Genomic DNA, 24,341 nt, shown 5'->3' with positions numbered 1-24,341 from the left:
TACCCTACTATCTCCAATAGAGGTGGAAAACAAGTGGCAGTGGCGGCTTCTAGTGAGATCTTGCCAGAACCCACCATTGTTGCTGCTGCACAACCCAGATAAAGGAGGCTAGGGGTGGCAGTGGGGTCGCAATTTCAGGGTGGTACTTTTGTGTTTCACCTCAGGCAGTGAAACAAAATGTGCCATCCCTAGTTTGAGCTATAAAGTCTTATATGGCTCAGGGCCCCAAGACTCCCAAGGATGGTCTCTCCCCACATGAACCAAGTTGGATCCTGCAATCATCATCTGAGGTTCTTCTCAAAGTGCACCCTTCACAGGAGGTCTGGAGGGTGGTAAATGAGAATAGGCCTTTTCATTGGTGGCCCCTGGAATGCTTCCCCAAGGAGGCATGCCTGGCACCATCTTTATTTTTAGGCACCAGGAAAATACTTTTCTCTTTACCCAGGCTTTTGGTCCTTTATTTGAAGGGGGTCATGCACTTGTGGCCTCTTTTAGGGGGGGTAGAATCTGTGTTTATTTTAATTGGTTTTAATGAAAGACATTTTTGGTCACTTTTGTGAAGAATGTGACTAACAGTTAATAATAATAATTTTGTTCATCAACATTTAATTTTCCTTTTTAGGAATATTAATTCGTCTCTAATCTTGAAATAATTCCCATTGGTAAAGTGGGATATTATTAAATTTCATTGCCTCCTTTATGGCTGTTAAGAAACTCTTTAAAATGTGAATTGACTGTGAGCTGATACTGCAATGTCATATACACTAAATAGCTTAGGGAGTTGAGAATTGCTGTACTAATCTGAGTTCAAATGCCTACATATCTAAAATACTAGAGACGGGAATCTGAATTTATTTTTAATTTCATTTTGAAACATAGGAATGGCACAATATAGACTAATCATGACTAAGTAGCAACTTTCAAAACCCAAGCCCAATATTAAAATATGTATTGTTTCTCATAGGAGATGGTAAGAAGGGGAACTCTCTTATGAAAACCTACATAGTTTTATCCTAATGCCAGATTTTTCAATTGATAATGCCTTGAATCCACTGGGAAATCCATATTAAGCTAGTTCATTTACAGAACTGCAGTTGTGCCCAATGCACAACTACCACTGCAGTTTGGGCAGCGAAAATAACTAGACAATGAGAATGTATGGTGGTCACAAATTCCGCTGGTCTTTGTAATATATCAGTTGCCCCTCTTCTATAGAGATCTCCCATCACAGCATGGAAAACAAAATCCTAACTACTTCAAATGTGTCCCTATTTTGAGATACAGCAGCCTCACTATTGGACCATTATTTTTTCCCCCAAAAAGGGAAGAAAAATGGAGTTCATGTGATAAACTGTTTTGAATACTGAAAGCATTATAGAAACTGTTGCATGGTTATGTATGGCTATGGATAATTTATGCTGTGTAGGCATTATCTGGGAGAATACCATTACTACCTTTTTTAAAATTATGCCTGTAGAAATCAGTGAAGATACCGCTTCTTGTATAATTCCCTCCATAGCATTTCACTCAGAACACTGGCTATGCTCACTGTAAAATAAAGAACTAACTGGGGGGAAATGGTCCTGGATTAAGGGATATGCATAATTAGTCATTAAACTGTGAAATTTAATAGGTTCTTAGCTAGGGCACCTCTGAAATGTATTGTGGCATTGAATCTTAATAAGAGTTCCTTGTGAAACAATTCTGTGACTCTACTCTCTCTGTTGGTTACTTAGCCCCAATTCCTCCAAAGAAATAGTTGCATGCCTGCCATTTGAAATACAATGGTGTGGAAGCTAGATCACCTCTTTATGTGAAGCTGCTTACCAGGAAAATCCAGCAAGTTTCACTCTATTAATTACCCCCCTCCCAAAAAAAAGCCCCCACATTAATGCATACTAAAAATACTTTCTTTCACATGGTCTGCTGCACATAAGTGGTTGGCCATGTGGAATACTTTCCAAATTCCCAGCTGCTGCCATGTTTGAATTAGGTCTGGGCCACAGCAGTAATGGAGTCATGTAAGCACCCTACCTCTTTCCAGTCCATAACCAAAGTGGGAGAGTACTAGCTGTTTCCATGTCCAGGACTGGAATAACTGTTTCCCTTTGCCTTTCTAAACTACTAGGGAGCCAGAGATAAACTGAAGAAGGGTCTGCTTCTATGTTTTCTTTTTCTCTTCAGGAACCGAGGGAAATCCTGGAGCAAGTTTCAGAGGGATATGCCTTGAGACCCTTAAGTGATAATTTTGTACCTTGAGTCAAGGTTACCAGGGGATAGCAGTTTCAACCTCATACTTGCACACAACCAAATATTAGCAACATAGAGCAGCCCACAATATATAGTGGAAGCATGTTGGTTGTGAATTGGAAGAAGCAATTCAGTCCTGCTTTGTAGAGACATCGAAAAGTAAGGAAGCAACGCTTCTGAATTCAGGCTAGATCAGAGTGAGGAAAGCTTTATCCCCTAGGCTGAACACTGAGTAGTGGCAAGGCACTTGTAAAAATATGGCAGCTTTTCCTACAGTACCTCAGCTGGGTTTTTGTGTTTGCAAATATAGTAATATGCCGTTACCTAGAAGATAATCATTTAGTAGGGTGGACACTGGACATAGCACTGAATAGACGCAAGTTGTTGTTGTTGTTGTTTAGTCATGTAGTCGTGTCCAACTCTTAGTGACCCCATGGACCAGAGCACGCCAGGCACTTCTGTCTTCCACTGCCTCCCGCAGTTTGGTCAAACTCATGCTGGTAGCTTCGAGAACACCATCCAACCATCTCGTCCTCTGTCGTCCCCTTCTCCTTGTGTCCTCCATCTTTCCCAACATCAGGGTCTTTTCCAGGGAGTCTTCTCTTCTCATGAGGTGGCCAAAGTATTGGAGCCTCAGCTTCAGGATCTGTCCTTCCAGTGAGCACTCAGGGCTGATTTCCTTCAGAATGGATAGGTTTGATCTTCTTGCAGTCCACTGGACTCTCAAGAGTCTCCTCCAGCACCATAATTCAAAAGCATCAATTCTTCGGTGATCAGCCTTCTTTATGGTCCAGCTCTAACTTCCATACATCACTACTGGGAAAACCGTAGCTTTAACTATATGGCCCTTTGTCGGCAAGGTGATGTCTCTGCTTCTGAATTTCAGAAGCTTCTGTGGCAGAAATTTGTGACCTTTAAGCAGTAATCATTTATCTTTGATATTTTTCTTTGCTTCCAAGCATAACTCCCAAAGCAGTTTATGAGAGATGCAATCACACAATTTTATTGTATATTTTATCCAAATTTTATTGTATATTTTATATAGATAGACTATAAAACACAGCAAACAAGTATGTAGCAGAGAATTGTAAAAGCACAGTGCTGTAACAAGATATTTTTTCCAGCTCCATATCACTGTACTGGTTGTTGTGTTTATCTTGCTCATTGCTGCAAATAATTTAAAGTTTATCTCAGATATTTGTGTATTACTTCATGTGCAGCTTACTTACATATAGAAATTCTAGGACTAGAATAAATATAAAACTGCTTCACCGTAGTAGTGTGTAATTTTCAAATGTATCAAACAACATTTTGAAAGCGGCATAATTAATGGTTGATGCTGAATAACCTTTTACTCACGCATTTTAGTTTTATCACATAAATGCCAAGATAATGAATTTATACTCAAGTGCAGTTTGGAAAATGGCTTGGACTATGATACTGCTTTTCTTGTTCATACCAAGTACTATTATTAATCAGAAACGATATAATTGAAATTGATTGGCTTGTTCATATATTAATCTTTTGCTTGACATGAATCAGGTCCTAATTCAATTTTACAAAAGAAGTAGGATATCCAGTGTGAATAGGTTGGCATGATGAAATTAAGGGTTTCCCCCCCATTATGTAAACCCAGGTTGTAGACTTTAGATGTTTAGTAACTTCTTTCTATTAACATTTCTGATAGCCATTTCAGTTTCTAAAGACTGTTCTCCCCTCCAACAGCTCTTGAATTGTTAATGATCTAAAAAAATATTGATAGTGTCTCTTTCAGCTTGTTAGTTCTTCACCTTGTTTCAGCTCCTTTGATGGCCTAGAATAAAGCCTAGTAGATGAAAATAACAATGATTCAATTATTTTGCAAAACATAAAGGGGGCCGTTGCTCTTGCAATAGAGATTTGATAGATTTCTGGTCGTCATGTGTAATTATTTTTGTTATTATGTCAATGAATCCAAGGTATCAGCCTTGTGTATTTACAATTGTAAATGATTGTAAATGGGTTCAGTGGGCTTGCTCCCAACTAAGGTGGAATCTACACACATATACCGTAAAAACCGTTCTGAAAATGCTTTTTTAAAAAGCATTTTTAAAAATACATTGAATTTTCCATAAGTCTCACCATAGCCATTTGGTGTCACATTGTATATTGCACTTAAAACACACTTAAAATGTTTTATTTGCAGCTGTATAGCTGAATCCTAAGAGTTCATAGGATTGCAGCCTTTGTTCTTAGTGCCTGAGCCAAAGTATTTTAAACTGAATCCAGACTGAAGCTGTGCTCACATTGCTCGCCAACCCCACAAAACCCTGAAAGGAAAAGAGAGGAGGACTGCAAAGGGCTGTCAAAACCTCCTTGTGGCTTCTATGGTAGGAGTAGAAAGCTAGGGATAAGTGGCTTCCATTCAACAGAACTGCACCTACCTCCTTAAGCAAGGCATGGTCCTAAGATTTTCCCCTTTCCACCACAGTCAAATGGGATGAAAAGTCATCCCAGCAGGATTAGGCGCATGAGAAGGAGACTAGAAGCACTAGCAAGCCACCCTGGATATCTTCTGCTGTAGCAATGGATTATCAAGCCAGTTGGCCACCTTTGGTTGCCTTCCTGTGCTCCTAATTGGCTGCGGATTAGAAGCAGCAGATCCCCAAGCTGGTCAGTGAGGAGGAAGTTAGCTAGTAGGAGTGCTGGCTGGCCTGGCGCTCTAGATCCTGGGGGCAATGCTTCAGGGGCTGGCAGGTGGAGGAGCCAGCAGAGCAGGGCAGCTCCTGCACGACTACTGCAGCCTATTCTGGCTGATGCTCAGTGGCTCACCTCAGACCCTCCCAACTGTCCCTATTTTCCAGTGACAGTCCCAGATTTACTGAAACCATCCTGGTTTCTGATTTGATCCCAGAATGTCTCGTTTTTCCTTAGGACGCCCCTATTTCCATTGGAGAAATGTTGAAGGGGTCATCTCTATTTTCATTCAAGAAATGTTGGAGGGTATGGAATGTTGGAGGGTATGTAATCTACTCCTACTTGTTACACTGCATTTGTAGCACCACCTGTCTGTGACCAAGCAAACTGCAACATGATGATATTCTTCTATATTTACTAGATGTAAGGTATGCCTTCCAGGTGCACAACAGGAATCTATAGAATTCATTAAGTTGAATCCAAACATCCAGTGGGCTTGTAAGCAATATTTACATTATATTTAGAATAATTTCTACTGTGCTTGCAGTCTGTTTTTCAAGTGCTTTCTGAAGATGCACATTTTAAAAATCCCACATATGTGAGGAGTTATGTTCATGCTATACAAACAAGAGTGGCAGCAAAAACGAATCAGAACAACAAAAACAAGCAGAAGCATATCATACAAAGCAGCTTAAACTTCCCGGTTTCAGACTAGTAATTTTAGAAATAGTTGTATTTGTGTGTGTGTGTGTGTTCTTTTCTAAAAGAAAAGTCAGTGGTGAATAAAACAGATTAAAAATAAACAAAAGATAAAGGTCAAATTGGGGTGATCAAAACTTAATCAGATGAGATATCTGCAAACCCTTTTCCTGCGCCTGCCATCTTTCTTCTTCTTTTCACACCAAACAACAGTCAAAGCAGGAAGTCACCGGTTTCCTCTGAACCAGGAAACTATATTTACCACATTCAGAATAAGCCAAAATTCACAGTTCAAAATTGTGTTAAGATTCTGAGACTAAACATTTGTCCTACTTATGTTGATGTAGTTTTTTGTGTGGATTTCTTGTGAACTGGATATCATTTTTTCTGGATTAGCATAAGGACTGGAAGAAGAGGTTATTCTGACAGGCCACATTCATGTGTAGTCAAGTTCAATGTAATACGGAGACCTGTTTTGGAAATACACTGACAGGCTGGAAGGAAAAGAGAGGTGACAGGTGAAGACAAATGCAATTGGAATAGTAACATGTACAGTTTAGTGCCAATCTTGGTGTTCTAGATCTTTCACATTTCCAATTTTGGAACCTATTTTAAGATCTCAGGGCGGTTCACAATACAAAATTACAATATAAAAAAATACATAATAATACATAATAAAAATAAGAACAGAAACAAACCAATAATACCTCCTTCCACAGCACATTTTAAAGGGCCCCAGACATAACATGCACACAAATATGTACACCAAACACAGCGAGTGGTTTAGAAAACAGATATTACCCAAACCTGTGCCTTGAATCTGCACTCAACACAGGGCAACAGTCTATTCTGACTAGTTGTGTGTTTGGCAAGGTTTTACAAACAGTTGGTAGGCAGATCTTCCTTTCCCCAGCCTTTAGTCACAGAGGGAAATGCTGGTAATCTTTAGTTTGGAGGCACCAGGAAAAATGAAGCTGAATACATTCTTCTCTACTGTTCAAAACTGTGAGCAAGCTTTTGATACTTTGGGGAACATGAACCATGATTAAAATCTTCAAGTCTCCTCTGCACATACCATTCTGAGGTTATCTAATAAGCAGTCATCCCACGAGGCTGGCAAAAACTGGTAAATTTGATGTTGCTGCAAACCTAGAAGGCTGGTGTAAATAACTAGAAAACACTCAGCTACCACCCCGCTAGGCTGAATGGTTGAGACAAATGTTCTGGGTTATGGAAGTGGAAAGTGTAGTTAAGAGAGAAAAAGACAGACTTCTACAGCATCTGGTACCCGCTTCTTAACTGATGTTAGATAGATATGGTTCTTAAACAGATCTGACATTATTACTTTACAGATTCTCTGCAGATGTTCTCTATAATGGGTGTCTTATATCCCAAATAGTTTTAGCCTGTTGAAATATTGCCTAAGTTTCTGGTTAATTCTATATAATATGAATCAGAAAAGATAGAAAATGTGTTCTTCTGAATCCTGTATACTTTTGTGTTCTTGATAGAAAAAGTATTTATATCAGATGGGAGGGCATGCACACCTCTTTTGTTATTGTAAAAACAGGTGTTAAAAAGTTCACAACAGGCAAAAAGCATCAGGTGACTGGAAAAAAACCAAACCAAGCCAAGCATTAGGGAAATAAACCAATGGGTGAGAGAGAAGAGTACACAATGTCATAATTTACCATAAAGCCATCTGCCTCAAACTATTTAGTAGGGGTATTTCCAATTAAAATAGGATTGAAATCTACTTTATTTAGTTAATGGACTAATTGATTTTCCAGATTAATACTCAAAGAATTAAAATTGTTAGAGTTAAGCACAAAGCATTTGAATTTAAATAGCATAATTAAATATTTTGATACTGAAGTGGGAAATGAAACAATTCTGAATATGTGCAACCAGCAGCAGTGAGAAGAAAGCACTATAGTTACAAATGTCAAGAGGGAGGATGTTTGTGTTGCTCATCTATTAGTTACACTGCTCAGATGTTAAATAGCCTATCTATACCAGTCCTCGCTGTAAACCAGTAACTAACATGTACATGTTACTCATGGGTAAGGAATAACGTGAAAAGTTGAGGTTCAGTTGAGTCTTGCAACAGTTTGAACAAAATATTATTATTATTATTATTATTATTATTATTTCAATTTATATCCTACCCTTCCTCCCAGAGGAGCTCAGGGTGGCAAATATTTTGCAAATCTTCTACCTTAGTTAATGGTTTACTCCTTCTTACATTGCATTTCAATTATTACATTTCTTTGCTGTACCTGAACAGAGTTCCTTGTAGTCTCTTGGGTTTGGCATCATGTTCTGCATTTGACCCCCTTCTGTGAATTTGTATTGGCGAGGTTTATGTTAGTAAAGCATTTTAATTACATTCCTACTGTCGCTTCACTGGTATTGAAACTTAATAAACTGTAACTAGGTCACCTAATGGGGGTATACATTTGTTCTCATAACATTGATCTTAAGTAGGATCTGGTGTGCGGATCTAACAAAAAATGTTAAAACCCGTCCAGAAATTGCAAAGAGGTAGCCTAGTGTGTAAGAACTGTGTGAAAGGCTCATTAAATGAGTGTTAAGGGACAAAAAAAGGGCAAAAATGTAGGTGCAAAACTGTTATCAGGTAGATATTTTTAAATAGTCCAAATCTAATTAGCTGAATTCAATAAAATAGCTATCAACAAGCTTTTGCTGAAGTTAATATAATAACATCCTTCCATAGCCTTCTCCTCTCAGGCTAAAGAGCAGTAGTCATTAAATAATCATGATATTGTCAGATGGGGAAGGGATAGAATTCTAAAAATCCCATAATATGAGGAACATAGCCCATTTGCGCACTATAAAGGCAGAGCTACATCTGATTCCAGAGTAATTAGGTCTCAACCCCAGAATCTGACTCATACTGTTCATTAGCCAAGGTCCCCCACTCCTCCATATGGGTTGTCTGGAAAGGATAGCATTTTTGAATATAGATTGACTCCAAGTACAGGAGACAGGACTGCTGGGTCAAAAGGCATCATCCTAGGACGGGTTGGACTCATTAACTGCTATTGCGTAAACGGCTGTGTAAAGACTGTAGTGACACTTTCCACAGCCCCACCTTCCTTGAATTCTGACTGAATTACTTTGAATGCAAAGACTCATTTAACTGATTATTTTTATAGTACGGCAACTTTAGCAAAACTCAGTGGTAGAGCACATGCTTTGAATGCAAATGGTCCCAGATTCAATCTCTGGCACCTCCAGGTAGCATTGGGGAAGAACTCTGCCTGAAATCCTGGCCAGTCACTGCCAGTCAGTGTAGACAATGCTGAATTTGATGAACTAGTGGTCTAACTAACAGTAGTGATGTATGGAAGTGAGAGCTGGACCATAAAGAAGGCTGGTCGCCGAAGAATTGATGCTTTTGAATTATGGTGCTGGAGGAGACTCTTGAGAGTCCCATGGACTGCAAGAAGATCAAACACATCCATTCTTAAGGAAATCAGACCTGAGTGCTCACTGGAAGGACAGATCGTGAAGTTGAGGCTCCAATACTTTGGCCACCTCATGAGAAGAGAAGACTCCCTGGAAAAGACCCTGATGTTGGGAAAGATGGAGGGCACAAGGAGAAGGGGACGACAGAGGATGAGATGGTTGGATAGTGTTCTCGAAGCTACAAACATGAGCCTGACCAAACTGCGGGAGGCGGTGGAGGACAGGAGTGCCTGGCGTGCTCTGGTCCATGGGGTCGCGAAGAGTCGGACACGACTAAACGACTAAACAACAAGTGGTCTAACTTGGTATTATGGTAGCTTCCTGTGTATTGGGAACTTGTAAATATTTTGCCTCACACAGGTTGTCTAAGTTATATGGGTAGTTCTCCAAGTTAGCTTTCTATGTCCATTAGGTCCACTGACTCTGTTGTGGCAAACTATGGCAAATATGATAGAGCCAACCCACACAATGTGAAAATTTTGCACGTTGTTGTTGAGACATGAGAGGTGACAATAGATAAGCAGTTTTACATAAAATATTTCTAGCACTAGAAAAGCTTAGTTGTTGGATTCATTTTCAGCAGATGGTGGGTTTTCACAATTGAAAGAAAAGAACAGGCGTCTGTAGAAGTCATACTACCATGAAAATTCCTTTTAAAGTCCTTTTAAAAGTATGGGAGAAATGTTTAATATTTCCTATTCCGAAAGTCCATCTTCTACTAGTAATTATGTCAGAATGCTGACAGTTTGGGGACAGTTTGGGAGGATGCCATTTTAAAAAATATAATATTCAATGTAGTAGGTGGTTCATATTCAAAGCCCAACAGCAATGGCTAGTCGCATGAGATATCCAAGGTCATATCAGGACCTGACCTCTGTTGGCTTTATTTTGCAAATTTTAAGAACTGATGTTTTACCCTGTCAGTCAGTGTCACTTTCTTGAAGGACGTTCTTCAAGAAGGAAAAGGGGGAATAGTAATATATGCTACTGCCATTCATTTTCCTTACAAAAATATATTGTAGCTTATTTTTTCAGAATTTCAGCAGTTTGGTTTGATGTTTTTAGACTGAATCTTTGACCTGTTTCAAACATTTGACCTGTAGGTAACTAGGTAAAAGTATGTGCTATTATTCTTATTCTTTATTTGCAGAATGAAAGTTGAGCTTATATGTCAATGTTTGTTGGAATGAGCCCAAGGTGTAGGAGAGGCGCACACTGCAGCAAGGGGAGGGAGAGATGCAATTTTTGATGATTTCTTCCACCATTCCTTTTGCCACATCCCACCCTATTCCACTGGCTTCTCCAACTCTACATAGCAGCTTTCCAGGTAGCAGCAAAGAGAAGGAGGAATCAGCAGAAATAGCTCCCCCCCTGCCCCACTTTTCAGATGAGAGCCTCCTACATGTGAAATTCTGTCCACCAGAACTTTGGATTCAACTTATAGCGGTGCTGTCCCTTTTTTAAAGGGAAATTCCCTTATTCCGAATAGGATTCCTCACAAGAAAAGGGAAAAGTTGACAGCTATGACTTATAGTGCAGAAATGCTTCCCAAGTTAGAAGAAAGATAACATAAGCAGGGTGAGGGGTTTGATTGTTGAAATTCTGTGCATATAAAACAAACAGCTGGATTATACAAATACAGTGGTACCTCGGGTTACATACGCTTCAGGTTACATACGCTTCAGGTTACAGACTCTGCTAACCCAGAAATAGTACCTCAGGTTAAGAACTTTGCTTCAGGATGAGAACAGAAATCGTGCAGCGGCAGCAGCAGGAGGCCCCATTAGCTAAAGTGGTGCTTCAGGTTAAGAACAGTTTCAGGTTAAGAACAGACCTCCGGAACAAATTAAGTACGTAACCAGAGGTACCACTGTAGTGTGGTTTTACAATACAGTTTGAGAGTGTTTTAAAATGGGGATACTGTTGCACACCACCCCAATCTCTGAGCAGTGTGAGATTCCAGGGGTTCCACCTGTTTACCCAGGACTCATGTTTCCTTTTGGAAATGAAGCACAGTGGAAACTGTTTTGTCTTTTAGATATAGGGTTTATTTACACATATACACAACCAGATCCTATGTTGAAGGGGTTCACAGCATCAATACCTCAAAAGGGCCTTGCTTCTCTGATAACCACAGCCTTGAATTCCAGCAGAAATCAAACGTTGCTCTCTGACCCTCTCCTTGCTGCTTTTTCTCCCTGTCCTAGGTTACATAGCAGCCAACTCTGCTCTTCAACCCAGGCTTAATCCTTATAACCATCTAAGCATTGGAGGGGGGGGGGTAATCTGTTGTAGCTTTAAGAACTATGATCTATCCACATATTTACAGCTGAATTTAGATGGAGGGATTCCAGATCTTCTATCATGGTCATCTCAATAGGGGTTTGTTCCCCGCAGCACTGGAGGCATCTCTCCCAGCCTGCCTTCAGCAAGCCAGCCCAGATCATTCTGCCCTTTTTCTCAGCTAATCCAAGCCTTTTGCTAAAGGCCCCAAACCCTTCCTGTGATATCTTGCCCAGTTACCCTGACAACCTTCCAAATCCCCCGTCTCTCTTCACTCCTCAGGGCAGGGGGGAAGGACAGTTCTCTTGCATTGCCAATGGCCCTCAGTGGCCCTGTGTTGCTTCTTAATGGCCCTAGCTTGGCCAGGTCATTTTCTTTGCATAGGCTAGCCCAGGAATTCCTCTGCAGCTGGTATTTCCCCTTCATATCCCAAATAATTAAAATCTCACCATTTATTCATTTCTAGGAGTTTGAGGGTCCCTTCCTCAAACCTACAACAATATAATAATAAACTGCTGGGTCTCTTCCTGTACAAAATGCCAAGAGAAATATAAGCATCAAAATAATTTAGTGATTTCCAAACCTTTTACATAAAGAAGTCTAAACTAATTACTTCTCAACCTGACAGCAGCTTAAGAACACCGCCAAAATTTACCTGTTTTGCTTGCAAGTACAGATTACATTTTTTCTTCTCGATAATTATGTGCCAAAAATAGCATAGGAGTAACAAAATGTTAGCAGAAAGCATTTTGTTTAATTTATCCAGGGATGCGCTGTATAGATATACCACCCAATTGCAATCATGTTATTTGGTTTAATCCTATTTTACTGAAGTAGAAGGAGCTCATATGATGTGCACAATATGAAAAACAGTATTGTTATTTCAGCCCTGAGTGGGAACCAAGATCACTTGGTGTCCTGCCATTTGCTTTAATTGCATAATAGGCAGATAAGAAATTATGTCCCAGCACAATGAGCAGAACTTCCAACATAGATATATATGCGCTCTTAGAGCATTTAACAGGTTAGTTCATGGGTAGGCAAACTAAGGCCCAGGGGCTGGATCCGGCCCAATCGCCTTCTAAATCTGGCCCATGGATGGTCCGGGAATCAGTGTGTTTTTACATGAGGATAATGTTTCCTTTTATTTAAAATGCATCTCTGGGTTATTTGTGGGGCCTGCCTGGTGTTTTTACATGAGTAGAATGCATGCTTTTATTTAAAATGCATCTCTGGGTTATTTGTGGGGCATAGGAATTCATTATTTCCCTCCCAAAAAAATATAGTCTGGCCCTCCACAAGGTCTGAGGGACAGTGGACCGGCCCCCTGCTGAAAACGTTTGCTGACCCCTAGATCTGATTCTCTTTCACTGTCCTAGTTGAAGTGTGTTGCATTTACCTGTCTCTGGAGACAATGGAAGAGTGTACCTTCAGCGGTGAAGTAAAACCCTTGGAAAGTTACACTCCCTGCTGTGGCTGTAGAGACTGATACAGGAGAGACAGGTTTCATTGCAGATAGGGCAAAAAAGGCATTTGGTTTTGCTGCTGCAGGTGCACCATGGTGTTTCTTCTGTCTGTGCTCTTCCCAATAGTAATAAGATAAGGATTTGTGGTACAGCCTTTATCCATGAAAATTAACGAGAGATTTGACATTGCCTTTAAAGGCATGTGGATTGCACCCCCTATGTGTATACACATACAGCAGGATGAAGGAAGAGATACAGTGAAGAACTTCATACCCATAAGAGCAGCAAATTATGCACTTCAGGAAAATCCACATTGAAAGCCCTCCCAGATTTGTGCAGGTTCCCCTAGCACAACACCTATACTTTCCTACCATAGTACCCCAGTTTAGATACAGAAACTGCTGTACTGACAAGAAATTCTTATACAGCTGCCACATGTGCATTGAGTAATTCCATACACTTTTTAAATTGGCAAATAAACAGGGCAATATAATGTAATGAAGAGATTATGTAGATTATGCTGGACACATCTGGAGCAAAGCTATCAATATCAATGACAGGCAGAATCAGGCCAATTTCATATTCTAGTAAGCAAAAACAACTTCAAACTGCTGATTATTCTGAAGCTCCTCTCTTTTTTATACTTTAAATGCAGTTGTTAAATTTTCATTTTCTGTCAATGCTGAGACACATTTTCACTGAATTATGCAAATTCTGAATCTCTGTGCTTTAACAAAGAAAATATTTATCTCCAACTTCCAAACTATAATAGAACAAGGTTACTGAATGTTATGGGCTATATTTTGTGCAGTGTGAGAGACCATTCTAAGAAAGAAAGACAATACTCAAGGGAGCAGATAATGCAATCTAGTTTAACATAAATCTGGCATAGACTTGTATTCCTTTGAGTTCGCTATTTTGCTGGTCACAAGCCAAATACAGTCCACCAGTAATGAATGAAGGGTCATTTTTTCTATTTGCAGTGGACTAAAAAACAGGCATAGTCAAAATCCTTGAAGGATGTAATATAAGGCTAGTAGATGGGGAGGGGGGGTTGGGGGTGTCATAGGTTATACACATAAGCTCTAAAAAAAGACCCCACCTGCCAGTCACCTGACATAAATATGAAGTCAGCTGATTGTGCACTTTGAAGCCTCAGTTTTGGGGACTTTTAAGCTATTTGAGCCCTTTTGCAAACAGAACCATACTATTCTTTAAATTTCCAGAAATCAGAGGTTCAAAGAGGAGGGTGGGATTGTTTATGAAAGAACTTTAAACAGCCCTGCACAACTGTTTGAACATCTGGTTTTCAGAGGTCCAGTGCTCTTTCACTTTCTAAAGTGAATAAGGTGGTGATGATAGTGTTGCTTTGTGATTGCTGGTGGAAGATGAGATTGGATTACTGGGCTCTAAGCCCTCTTCATTGGGAATTGTGCACATGGAGTCATTTTCCCACAGGACTAGGACTACAGGACCTAACATCCCTAGTCTGAAAACGGCACTTTGCACATGAGGTCTATTAAGGATAAGAGACTTGTTGATGGGAGGAATCGTTCGCAGGGCATCATTTTCCCACTGAACAAAGATGCTCTCTGCCTTCCTGCCTCCCATAAAGGATGTTTCTGGGGAGCAATTTGGGCAGAGGCCAGTGGCTTATTGGATTGGAGAGAGAAGAAGATGCAACCAGGGCTATGTTAGCTTTGAGCCTGTTACCAAGCATTTGTTCAGAGGTGCTTTCAGAGGAAGATTTTTCCTCAGAACCATAGCAGGGTGAGAGAGGGTTAAATCCCCATCCATATCTGCTGAGACCCTGATAACTGTCAGGGAAGCATGTAATAATGCATTATTTTTTTTTTAAAAAAAAAGCTGGCACATTAAATGCAAAGTTGCATTTAACTTCACGGCTAGTTGGCCCTCATTTTTCTTCTCAGCATATAAAGCGCTCTAGGTCAAACTTGTTTTTATTAGTCAAGCTAGTGCTGTCTTACCCAATTACTAGATGACCTCTCTAGAAATAACTTCTACATTTTTTCAAGGACTAGGGGAACAGACACAGATCACAACCAGAAAAGGATCTGTGAACTTTCTAGTCCTTGGCACTCGTGTTGCTGCTGTAACACTGGGATATTTACATTTCTCTGTAGTATTGTATCATGTTTTTTCTAGGATGATATTCTGGACTGAATCATCATCTGTCCTAGCTTTTCTAGTTAGCCTTTGGTACTTACATTTTAATTTCTCTTGGGTACAGCTCAATGGTTGTGTGACTTTATGAAGAAGTTTGTTCTGTCATTGAAACCTGTGTGCTGTCTATTCTGTAATTGTTTCATTCCATGGGGAAGACTGCTCTACTCTGCCATATCAGGTGTGTCCAGACAAACCTTTTATACTGTTTTCTCTATGGTTTATCCATACATTTGTATAATAATCATTTAAATGGGGTATATGCACGACATCCTTCTTTTTTTTTTTTTTTGCAATAACCACGTACTTTCCCCCCTTAATCTATTTTTCCATTAATGCAGAAAAATCTTACTTAAAAAAAAAAAAAGATTCAGAACAGCAGTGCAAAAGAATGTTTTTAGTACTTCTTTGTGCTTCTACCTTTCAGGTTTAGGTGGGTTTGGTTTTAACATGGACAGTGATGCTCTTGTGCTATCCACTAACTGTACTTCCTGCCTTCCAGTTGCTCTCACTTGTTCACACCTGAACCATTTTATTTTGGTCCACCATTACTGCCAGACATACTGGTTCTGAAAAGAACTCCAAGGGTCTCCAGGCAGTGAGTGGGAACAAGTTTCTTGTTTAAAATTATTTTTAAAAAATGAATTGGACATTAATTGAGAAATCTGTTATCTCTTTATCTCCTTTGCCATCCTGATTCCCTCCAGATGTTTTGGACAGATGGGAGTTGTAGCCCAAAACATCTGGAAAGCAGCAGATGGGCAAATGTTTCCTTAGAGACTGAGTGAAGGGCTAAGTCATAGTTCAAAAACAAAACAAAACCACAGCAGCATGGTCTCCTTTGGGACAGACTGTCCTAATGAATGGTGCTGCATCATGATCTACAGCCATCCCCCCCCCACTCTCCCACCCTGGAATGCCCCTGGGAATCATGATTGCTTACACACTCTCATCCATCCAAAAACTGCTTCGAACCTCCCTGGGAATGAGGAGCTGAAAAAGAAAGGTAGAGCTGAGTGTGATCTACATACTGATAACACTTCAGTCCTAATCTCCAGATGACTCCCCACCTACCCAGCAGTTTCATCTGGATGTTGAAAAGCATGAGACAAGACAGTACCATATGCCAGTCTGGTGCCCAGATGTCATGCATTACAATTCCCATCAGCCCTAGCCAGTCCCAAGGAAACAGTGCTACCTCTGAGAACAGGAATTCTGCAGAAATTGCCTCCTGAACCCAACCCAGACACCTGCTCTAGAAGGGACATTATATTCAAAGCCACAGAGAGGTCCAGTGTAACCAATCCAGTTGCACTCCCCAAATTACTTGGCATTAGTCATCCACCAGGATGACTAAGGTTCTGTCTTGAAAAAGCAACACATAAAGCTGAAGTGAGCATAACATGAGGAAAACAAATTATATCTGAGCCTTTGAGAAGAACAAGTACAGGAAAGAAAAAATATCAGACCCACAGGGGTTAGCGCAAGTGGGAAAGTAGAAAAGATCATGGAACTGAGAAATTATGTACTTTTATCAAAATGTAGCAACATTTCATTTCATTTCCACCAGTAATCTGCTTACCTTTAATACCCAAAGTACTCGTTAAGAGGAAATATTAAACTGGAAGAGACCAGTGCTGGCCCTTGCACTCATTTCCATACAAGCCAAATTACCAGGCAATTAACTCCCTTGCTACATTTTTCCTTATTAGAGATGTTTTTATTGCTAAATGGAATACATTTACTAAAGTAAATAATCCTTTGGGAATCTTACTTGTAGCTGTTTTGTTTAATTCTTGCATTTTAGATTTATTTAAACATCGATGTAGAAAAAAGTTGCTTGACTGAATGAAACTGAAGCTGTTGAAGAGAGTATATAGGTTTATTTGCCCCTCTGCATCTTTGGGTGCCTGTTACTGTGAGTGACCATTATTCCTCTCCCATTTTGTTCACTATTTATCCTTTTTTCATGGCAAGCGAGAGTCTGAATGGGTTGCATTTTTGCAGCAATCACATTGCACATAGTCCAGCCAAACACATTTGAGTTCCTGTGGTTTCACAAGGAGTTAAGCAAGTGCTTAATAACCATGGCTACTTGCAATTTTGTGCACTTGCAAAAGTGAAACCCTTGGTTGAAGAACCTGGGTACTGCTACCCCTTGATTGCTCTGCATTCCTAGAAATTTGCTACTTTAGGATCCACCACCACCATTTCCCTCGCACGTTACAACCTCTGTAATGCAGCTTCTACACTATATGTTGTTTGCTGTAGGGACTGAAGGAAGTAAAGGATCTTATTTGTATGAAGTCATTTGTATGACGTCAGAGACGTGGGGTTGATAAGTTTGGACACTAGGCAGTAGGAATCCCCTCTCCTTTAGTGTACTTGTCCTGCTTGTCTTAGGGATGCGGGTGGCGCTGTGGGTTAAAGCCTCAGTGCCTAGGACTTGCCGATCGAAAGGTCGGCGGTTCGAATCCCCGCGGCGGGGTGTGCTCCCGTTGCTCGGTCCCAGCGCCTGCCAACCTAGCAGTTCGAAAGGGTGCAAGTAGATAAATAGGGACCGCTTACTAGCGGGAAGGTAAATGGCATTCCGTGTGCTGCGCTGGCTCTCCAGATGCAGCTTGTCACGCTGGCCACGTGACCCGGAAGTGTCTCTGGACAGTGCTGGCCCCCGGCCTATAGAGTGAGATGGGCGCACAACCCTAGAGTCTGGCAGGACTGGCCCGTATGGGCAGGGGTACCTTTACCTTACCTGCTTGTCTTATATTCTGGTCTTCTGAATCTCTGTACTTTGCCCTTCCTTTATCCCTAGCAAATAAGATGATGATCATAGAATAGAATCATAGAGTTGGAAGAGACCACAAGGGCCATCGAGTCCAACCCCCTGCCAAGCAGGAAACACCATCAGAGCACTCCTGACATATGGTTGTCAAGCCTCTGCTTAAAGACCTCCAAAGAAGGAGACTCCACCACACTCCTTGGCAGCAAATTCCACTGTCGAACAGCTCTTACTGTCAGGAAGTTCTTCCTAATGTTTAGGTGGAATCTTCTTTCTTGTAGTTTGGATCCATTGCTCCGTGTCCGCTTCTCTGGAGCAGCAGAAAACAGCCTTTCTCCCTCCTCTATGTGACATCCTTTTATATATTTGAACATGGCTATCATATCACCCCTTAACCTCCTCTTCTCCAGGCTAAACATGCCCAGCTCCCTTAGCCGTTCCTCATAAGGCATCGTTTCCAGGCCTTTGACCATTTTGGTTGCCCTCCTCTGGACACGTTCGAGTTTGTCACTGTCCTTCTTGAACTGTGGTGCCCAGAACTGGACACAGTACTCCAGGTGAGGTCTGACCAGAGCAGAATACAGTGGCACTATTACTTCCCTTGATCTAGATGCTATACTCCTATTGATGAGGCCCAGAATTGCATTGGCTTTTTTAGCTGCCGCATCACATTGTTGGCTCATGTCAAGTTTGTGGTCAACCAAGACTCCTAGATCCTTTTCACATGTACTGCTCTCAAGCCAGGTGTCCCCCATCTTGTATTTGTGCCTCTCATTTTTTTTGCCCAAGTGCAATACTTTACATTTCTCCCTGTTAAAATTCATCTTGTTTGTTTTGGCCCAGTTCTCTAATCTGTCAAGGTCGTTTTGAAGTGTGATCCTGTCCTCTGGGGTGTTAGCCACCCCTCCCAGTTTGGTGTCATCTGCAAATTTGATCAGGATGCCCTTGAGCCCATCATCCAAGTCATTGATAAAGATGTTGAATAAGACCGGGCCCAAGACAGAACCCTGTGGCACCCCACTAGTCACTCTTCTCCAGGATGAAGAGGAACCATTGATGAGCACCCTTTGGGTTCGGTCAGTCAGCCAGTTACAAATCCACTGAGTGGTAGCATAGTCAAGACCACATTTTACCAGCTTCTTTACAAGAATATCATGGGGCACCTTGTCAAATGCCTTGCTGAAATCAAGGTAGACTACATCCACTGCGTTCCCTTCATCTACCAGGTTTGTAATTCTGTCAAAAAACGAGATCAGGTTAGTCTGACATGACTTATTTTTCAGAAATCCATGCTGACTATTGGTGATCACAGCATTCCTTTCTAGGTGCTCACAGACTGTTTGCTTAATTATCTGCTCCAGAATCTTCCCTGGTATTGATGTCAGACTGACTGGGCGGTAATTATTTGGGTCCTCTCTTTTCCCCTTTTTGAAAATAGGGACAACATTTGCCCTCCTCCAGTCTGCCGGGACTTCGCCTATTCTCCAGGAATTCTCAAAGATGACTGCCAGTGGTTCTGAAATCACATCTGCCAGTTCTTTTAATACTCTTGGATGCAGTTCATCTGGCCCTGGAGACTTGAATACATCTAGACTAGCCAAGTATTCTTGTACTATCTCCTTAGTTATTCTAAGTTATCATGATGATGATGATGATGATGACCCGCCCACCTGGCTGGATTTCCCCAGCCACTCTGGATGGCTCCCAACAGAGGACTAAAAACAGAATAAAACTTCAAACATTAAAAACTTCCCTAAACAGATGCATCTTTCTTCTTGTGGGTTCATTTGAGATCATAGAATTGTAGAGTTGGAAGGGACCCTAAGGAGCATCTAGTCCAACCTCCTGCAATGCAGAAATATACATCTCCCAAACCTGTAACCTTGGCATTGTCAGTGTTGATGAGGTAGGAAGCTACTTTCTGCAAATCTTGCAGTAAGTGTAGGTGGATGTTAAAGACAGGGATAAATATTGCCCTGGGGGAGAAGTGCCTTTGACACTCCACTCCCCCATGGTTAGCTTTCCAGGGCTACCTTTTTATGGTGCCTGGTGCAGGTGCGATGTTGGGGGCCCTGCTGCTGCCCTCTACAAGGGCCCATCCATGTGTATTAGAAGCTGGTGACTGCATGTGGGAATTATTGCATGTACAGACTCCTCTCTCTTGCAGTTGCCCTGGCATTCAGCACGATCCAGGCTTGCCTTTTCTGAGAGTACCAACAAGGCTTCTTTTTACTGTTGGTTCAAAGCATTTTCAGGTGGTGGCTTTCACAGTGCCAGTTCTTCACTAGGGAGTACCAGGACCAATAACTAGAAACACTTGAGGGACATTCTGAAACAGCAAGAAAAATCACCCAGTGATTTCACTGCATACTGTAAGTGAGTTGAAAGAGAATCTAGGCTTAGATTAAAGAAGCAATGCAAAACATAAACCAAGAAGTTCAGTATTGGAGGAGCATGCTCTAATGCTTAATGGCTATTACACTCTTCCTAGCGGCACACAACTTGGCATTCCATAACTTTTAGCAATATCAAAAAACAGAACAGGAAAACATGGATGAAAAAAGGGAGAAGACCTGTTCTTTATGTTTTAAGTAGTCTTAATATTCAGTATGGCACGTACCAGGGAAAAAGTGATAGAGGAAAGAAATGCAACTTTGGACACACCACTTACTGTTGGTATTCTTCAGCAGATATTTGCTGAACAAATAGAATATTTCAGATGAATGATGAATTAAACAAGGATTGAAATTAAACCAGAGATGAATGAAATGCAAAAAGGGATGAGAAATAACATAGAGGTGTAGATGACTAAGTACTGACAGGACTGAGAGATGAAACTATGGCAAAACTTGAAGGAACAACTGGTGAAATGAAAGTACCTGCTATAAAAGTGAATGGAGAAATGAAGCAACTAAATGATAAAGCTGAGATTTTGGAAAACAAAAATGAAGTTATAAATGCAGAGACTGAGAGAGATCTGGATAATCTGACATAGATGGAATTGAGAGAGGAAGAGTTCTACCTATGACATGACATGATCCCAGGCTATAAAGCTATTAAATCTCTGTCATTCTTTTTGGAAAAAGAGTGGAAGAAACACCAATGAAAGAGTCAATATTAGTTAAGGCTGGAAAAACATGGCAAATGCACAGGAAGTAGAAACTGGAATCTACAGAGCTGGGTGTGGACCAATAATAAGAAAGGGATTGTGGAGTATGATCTTAAGATATGAATACAGCAGAGAGACTCTTATATGCTCAAAGAGGGAAATGTTTACCATTATTTAGTATGATGGCAGGATTGCTTGCTGAAATTGTTGCAGATAAAGCTGAAACTATTGCTGACATTTATCAATATTATTAATTGGGATCCCCTTTTGGACTTATTGTGTGAAATGGAAAGTGAACATGATATTTGAGTGGAAAAAATAGGGGAAATGCTGGTTTGTAGAAAGTAGAATAGTTGAATGTTATCATAGAGCAAATGTTTTGAATAATTCTTTTTATGTACCGGTAACTGACTGACAGCCAGAGAATCGGGATCCCTTTCTCTTTTTATTTCACCCCCTTTTTCTTTCTTTGTCTCTTTTCATTTCTTTTCCTTTTCTCCTTTTTCCCTTCCCTTTTTTTGTTCTATACATGCTCATCACGTCTTTACTTTTTCTGCTTTTACTTTTCTATAGACTTGGTGTTTTTTTAAATCTTGCTGTATCATAAAAAGATTTAATTTTTTTAATATATATATATATATATATGAAAAGAATAAGAAGAGCACGCAGCACCAATCACAAGGTGTTTTCCCCATCCCTGGATCCCAGAAACGGACTAGCAATTTAGACCCAATCTTTTTGTTTTAACAACGTGTGAGCTATCACAGTAGAAATGCACCACCTCCGTGCAGAGGTGTGTGTGTGTGTGTTGTGTGTGTGTGTAGGAGTGCTTAAATATTACTGGAGGAAACCGTGGTGGTGGGATGGGACACACAGAAGCAGAGACTGCCTCACTTTGGCAACACAACATCAGAATTGCCCCTTGATTCGTGTAGCCAGCAGCTGCGCGCGTCAGTCTCCCCGCCTGGTTACAGGTGCGGCGCAGTTCGCTTTTAAATGGCTACTGCGTTACTCCCGGCCCTTTGAATCCACTCTACTATTGAATTGTGTCTGGCTTCTTCCGCGAGCCTGTGTGGCGGTGGATGCTCTGCGCGTCACGCTCCGCGCCGGAGTGGTGGCATTTGCCTCAGCTGTGTAGGTGCCCTGAGGGTGATCCTCTCTCCCCAAGGCTGCAGCGCGGAGGCGCGTTAGGGCCTCCCTCCCTCCCTCTGCGTCTCCCTGCCTCAGCTGGGTGTAATCAGCATTTTCATGAACCTCCCTTAGCTCCTCAAGCCGAAGGAGCGGGGAGAGTCCGGCCCTGGCGGGATAGTGACAGGTAGACCTCTGGCGGCTGAGGCGAGGGCGGCGAAGCGACAGTCGCTGCAGCGGGGAGGGTCGCTTTGGGTGGCGGTATGTGGGCGCCCGTCGAGCAGCCCGACAGCCACTTCCCTCTCCGTGTGCAGGCGGGAGCGGAGGAGACACACGGTGAATATCCATAGTAACAGGGGATGCGGGGGGGGGGGCGGGGAGGCGCAGCGGTAGATCGGCAATCTGCCCGGCCGGAACCAGCGCGGCGTACGGCCCGGACCTCTCCTCTGCGCACGGGAGAGCCCGGTGAGTGACGACGAGCGGCCGCGGCCCTCCTTTGGCGGGACGAAATAACGGGGTGGGGTACGCGGGGAGCCGAGCTGCGGCGGCGGCCGTTTTTCCACCCCGGCACGAGCACGCGGCCGGGAGCGCGGGAAAAGGGGGAGAGACGGCGGTGGCACCGGCGGGGGATGGGAGGCGGGGGGCGCGCGCTCTCCTCCCTCGCGCCCTCTGTCCCTCCCTCGCTCGGCGGTGCCGGCGGCTGGATGGATTGGGGGGGGGGGGGGGAGGCAGGCAGGCGGGCAAGGGAGGGAAGCGCTCAGCTGCGCTGCGCTCGGCTCGGTTCCGCTGCGGCGTCCCTGCCTCGTTCGCCACACGGCGGGGAAGGAAGATGCACAAAGGAGAGGGATAAACGCTGCAGAATATAAATATCCCCGGCTTGGCTCGCAGCCCCCGCCTGCCCGCCGCCGCCGCGTTCGCTTCGCCTCGCCACCGTCGCGGCCGCCGCTTCGCTGCGCCTAGGTGAGACCGACCGCCCGGCCGGGGAACTGATGAGTAAGCGAGTCGCTGTGTGAGGGGATGGCTCGGGAGGAGGAGGGTCCGGGCTCAGCCAAGGACGGTCCCTGCCTGGGGCGGCCGAGGGGGGGCTCCCGCTCTTAGGCTGCAGGTTGGACGAAAGGGTGAGGAGGTGCCGAGCGAGAAGGAGCCTTCGTCGCTCGGGTCCGTCTGGCCGCCCCTGCCTCGCTTCGCTCTTCAGGCTCTGCGCTGTGCCACAGTGGAGTGGACATCACCTCAGAAGGGCAGCTTCCCTCCGTCCCTCATCCCCCCCCTCCAAAAAACAAGCAGTCTTTAGGAATGTCGCCGGTGCCTAAAAATAGCCTTTTTAAACGGAAAGAGAAAAAAAAAATTGCAGAGAGACAAAGAGGGAGCAGGAGAGAGATGTGCCTCGCCTGCCATGTAGTTCTAAGGAGCGCCTGATGGAAGTGGTCCTGTCGTGTGGCGGGCGGCGAGTTTTTCCTCGCCTCTGAGTGCTGCTGGGGGAGGGGGACCGGGAACGCTTCATCGCCAGTGCGCTCACTCCATGTATTTTTAAGCAGTGATTAAAAGTGGGCATGTACTTTTCAGCGATACACCCTGGAGAGCAATAACGCAGCGTGCGAAGCCTGCAACTGCTTTTTTTGGTTTTGTTTGGAGGTTGTGTCAGCTTTACATTGCACGGGGGGGCTTGATAACATTCGCTGTGGTCTCAAACTTGTCCAGGAGTGGAGGGCGATGGGGTCTCGGGTTTGCAGAGAGGCTCTTTTCGTCCTTTCTGTTCAGATATTCTCAAAGAAAGGGGCTTGACTGCCTCTTCTCAGGTTTGACACACCTGCTGATTGAAAGCATCATTTCATCCATAACATAAAAAAATGACATTTTAAATGCCATCCATTAAATATCTTGTATTTTGGCCCGCCTTTTGAATGAACTGGACACAGGGGAGATGGAAACAACGTGCAAACCTCTATTCCAGCCATATCTGACTGGAATGCTACCATGTGACAACATACTTATACAGGTAGCATTCTCTTAGGCCTTAAAAACAATTGCTTGACAGTGGTGCAGTTTCATTTATTTCAATGAGATTCTGTTAGGGTAAGTAGTTATTGAGCTGGTTGGCTACTCAGTATCTTACAACTGCATGACTGTAGGTGTATACGTACATATATATTTCCTAGGGGAAAATGTACGTCATCATCTGTGAAGTGTGCAGCAGTTGTTATTTTATTGCAAGCTGTACTCCCAACAAATACTCATGCTGCGCTTCAGACATGCTTTTCTCACACAAAAGTCTGTA

General features: G+C 42.5%; 1 protein-coding gene across 19 annotated transcripts in view; it reads left to right on the top strand.

Moving 5' to 3' along the window:
- The window catches only part of ANKS1B (ankyrin repeat and sterile alpha motif domain containing 1B), a 330,160-nt gene that overhangs the window by 239,053 nt on the left and 66,766 nt on the right, over positions 1 to 24,341 (top strand). Inside the window, exon 1 of one of the 19 annotated variants that reach the window (XM_077934850.1) lies at positions 22,206 to 22,402. The exons of 15 other annotated variants lie outside the window; for them this stretch is intronic. The gene's annotated coding sequence lies outside the window, so the exon portion shown is untranslated. Of the gene's footprint in view, positions 1 to 22,205; positions 22,403 to 22,438; positions 22,532 to 22,786; positions 23,060 to 24,341 lie in introns of those variants that run through there. 3 more of the 19 variants (XM_077934847.1, XM_077934848.1, XM_077934849.1) reach the window with 3 other exon arrangements.

Source organism: Podarcis muralis, chromosome 10 (genome assembly GCF_964188315.1).
Source record: "Podarcis muralis chromosome 10, rPodMur119.hap1.1, whole genome shotgun sequence".
In the NCBI taxonomy this organism is placed as follows: Eukaryota; Metazoa; Chordata; class Lepidosauria; order Squamata; family Lacertidae; genus Podarcis; species Podarcis muralis.
The sequence above is the reverse complement of the archived record's forward strand: the minus strand, read 5'-3'. Positions and strand labels throughout refer to the sequence as shown.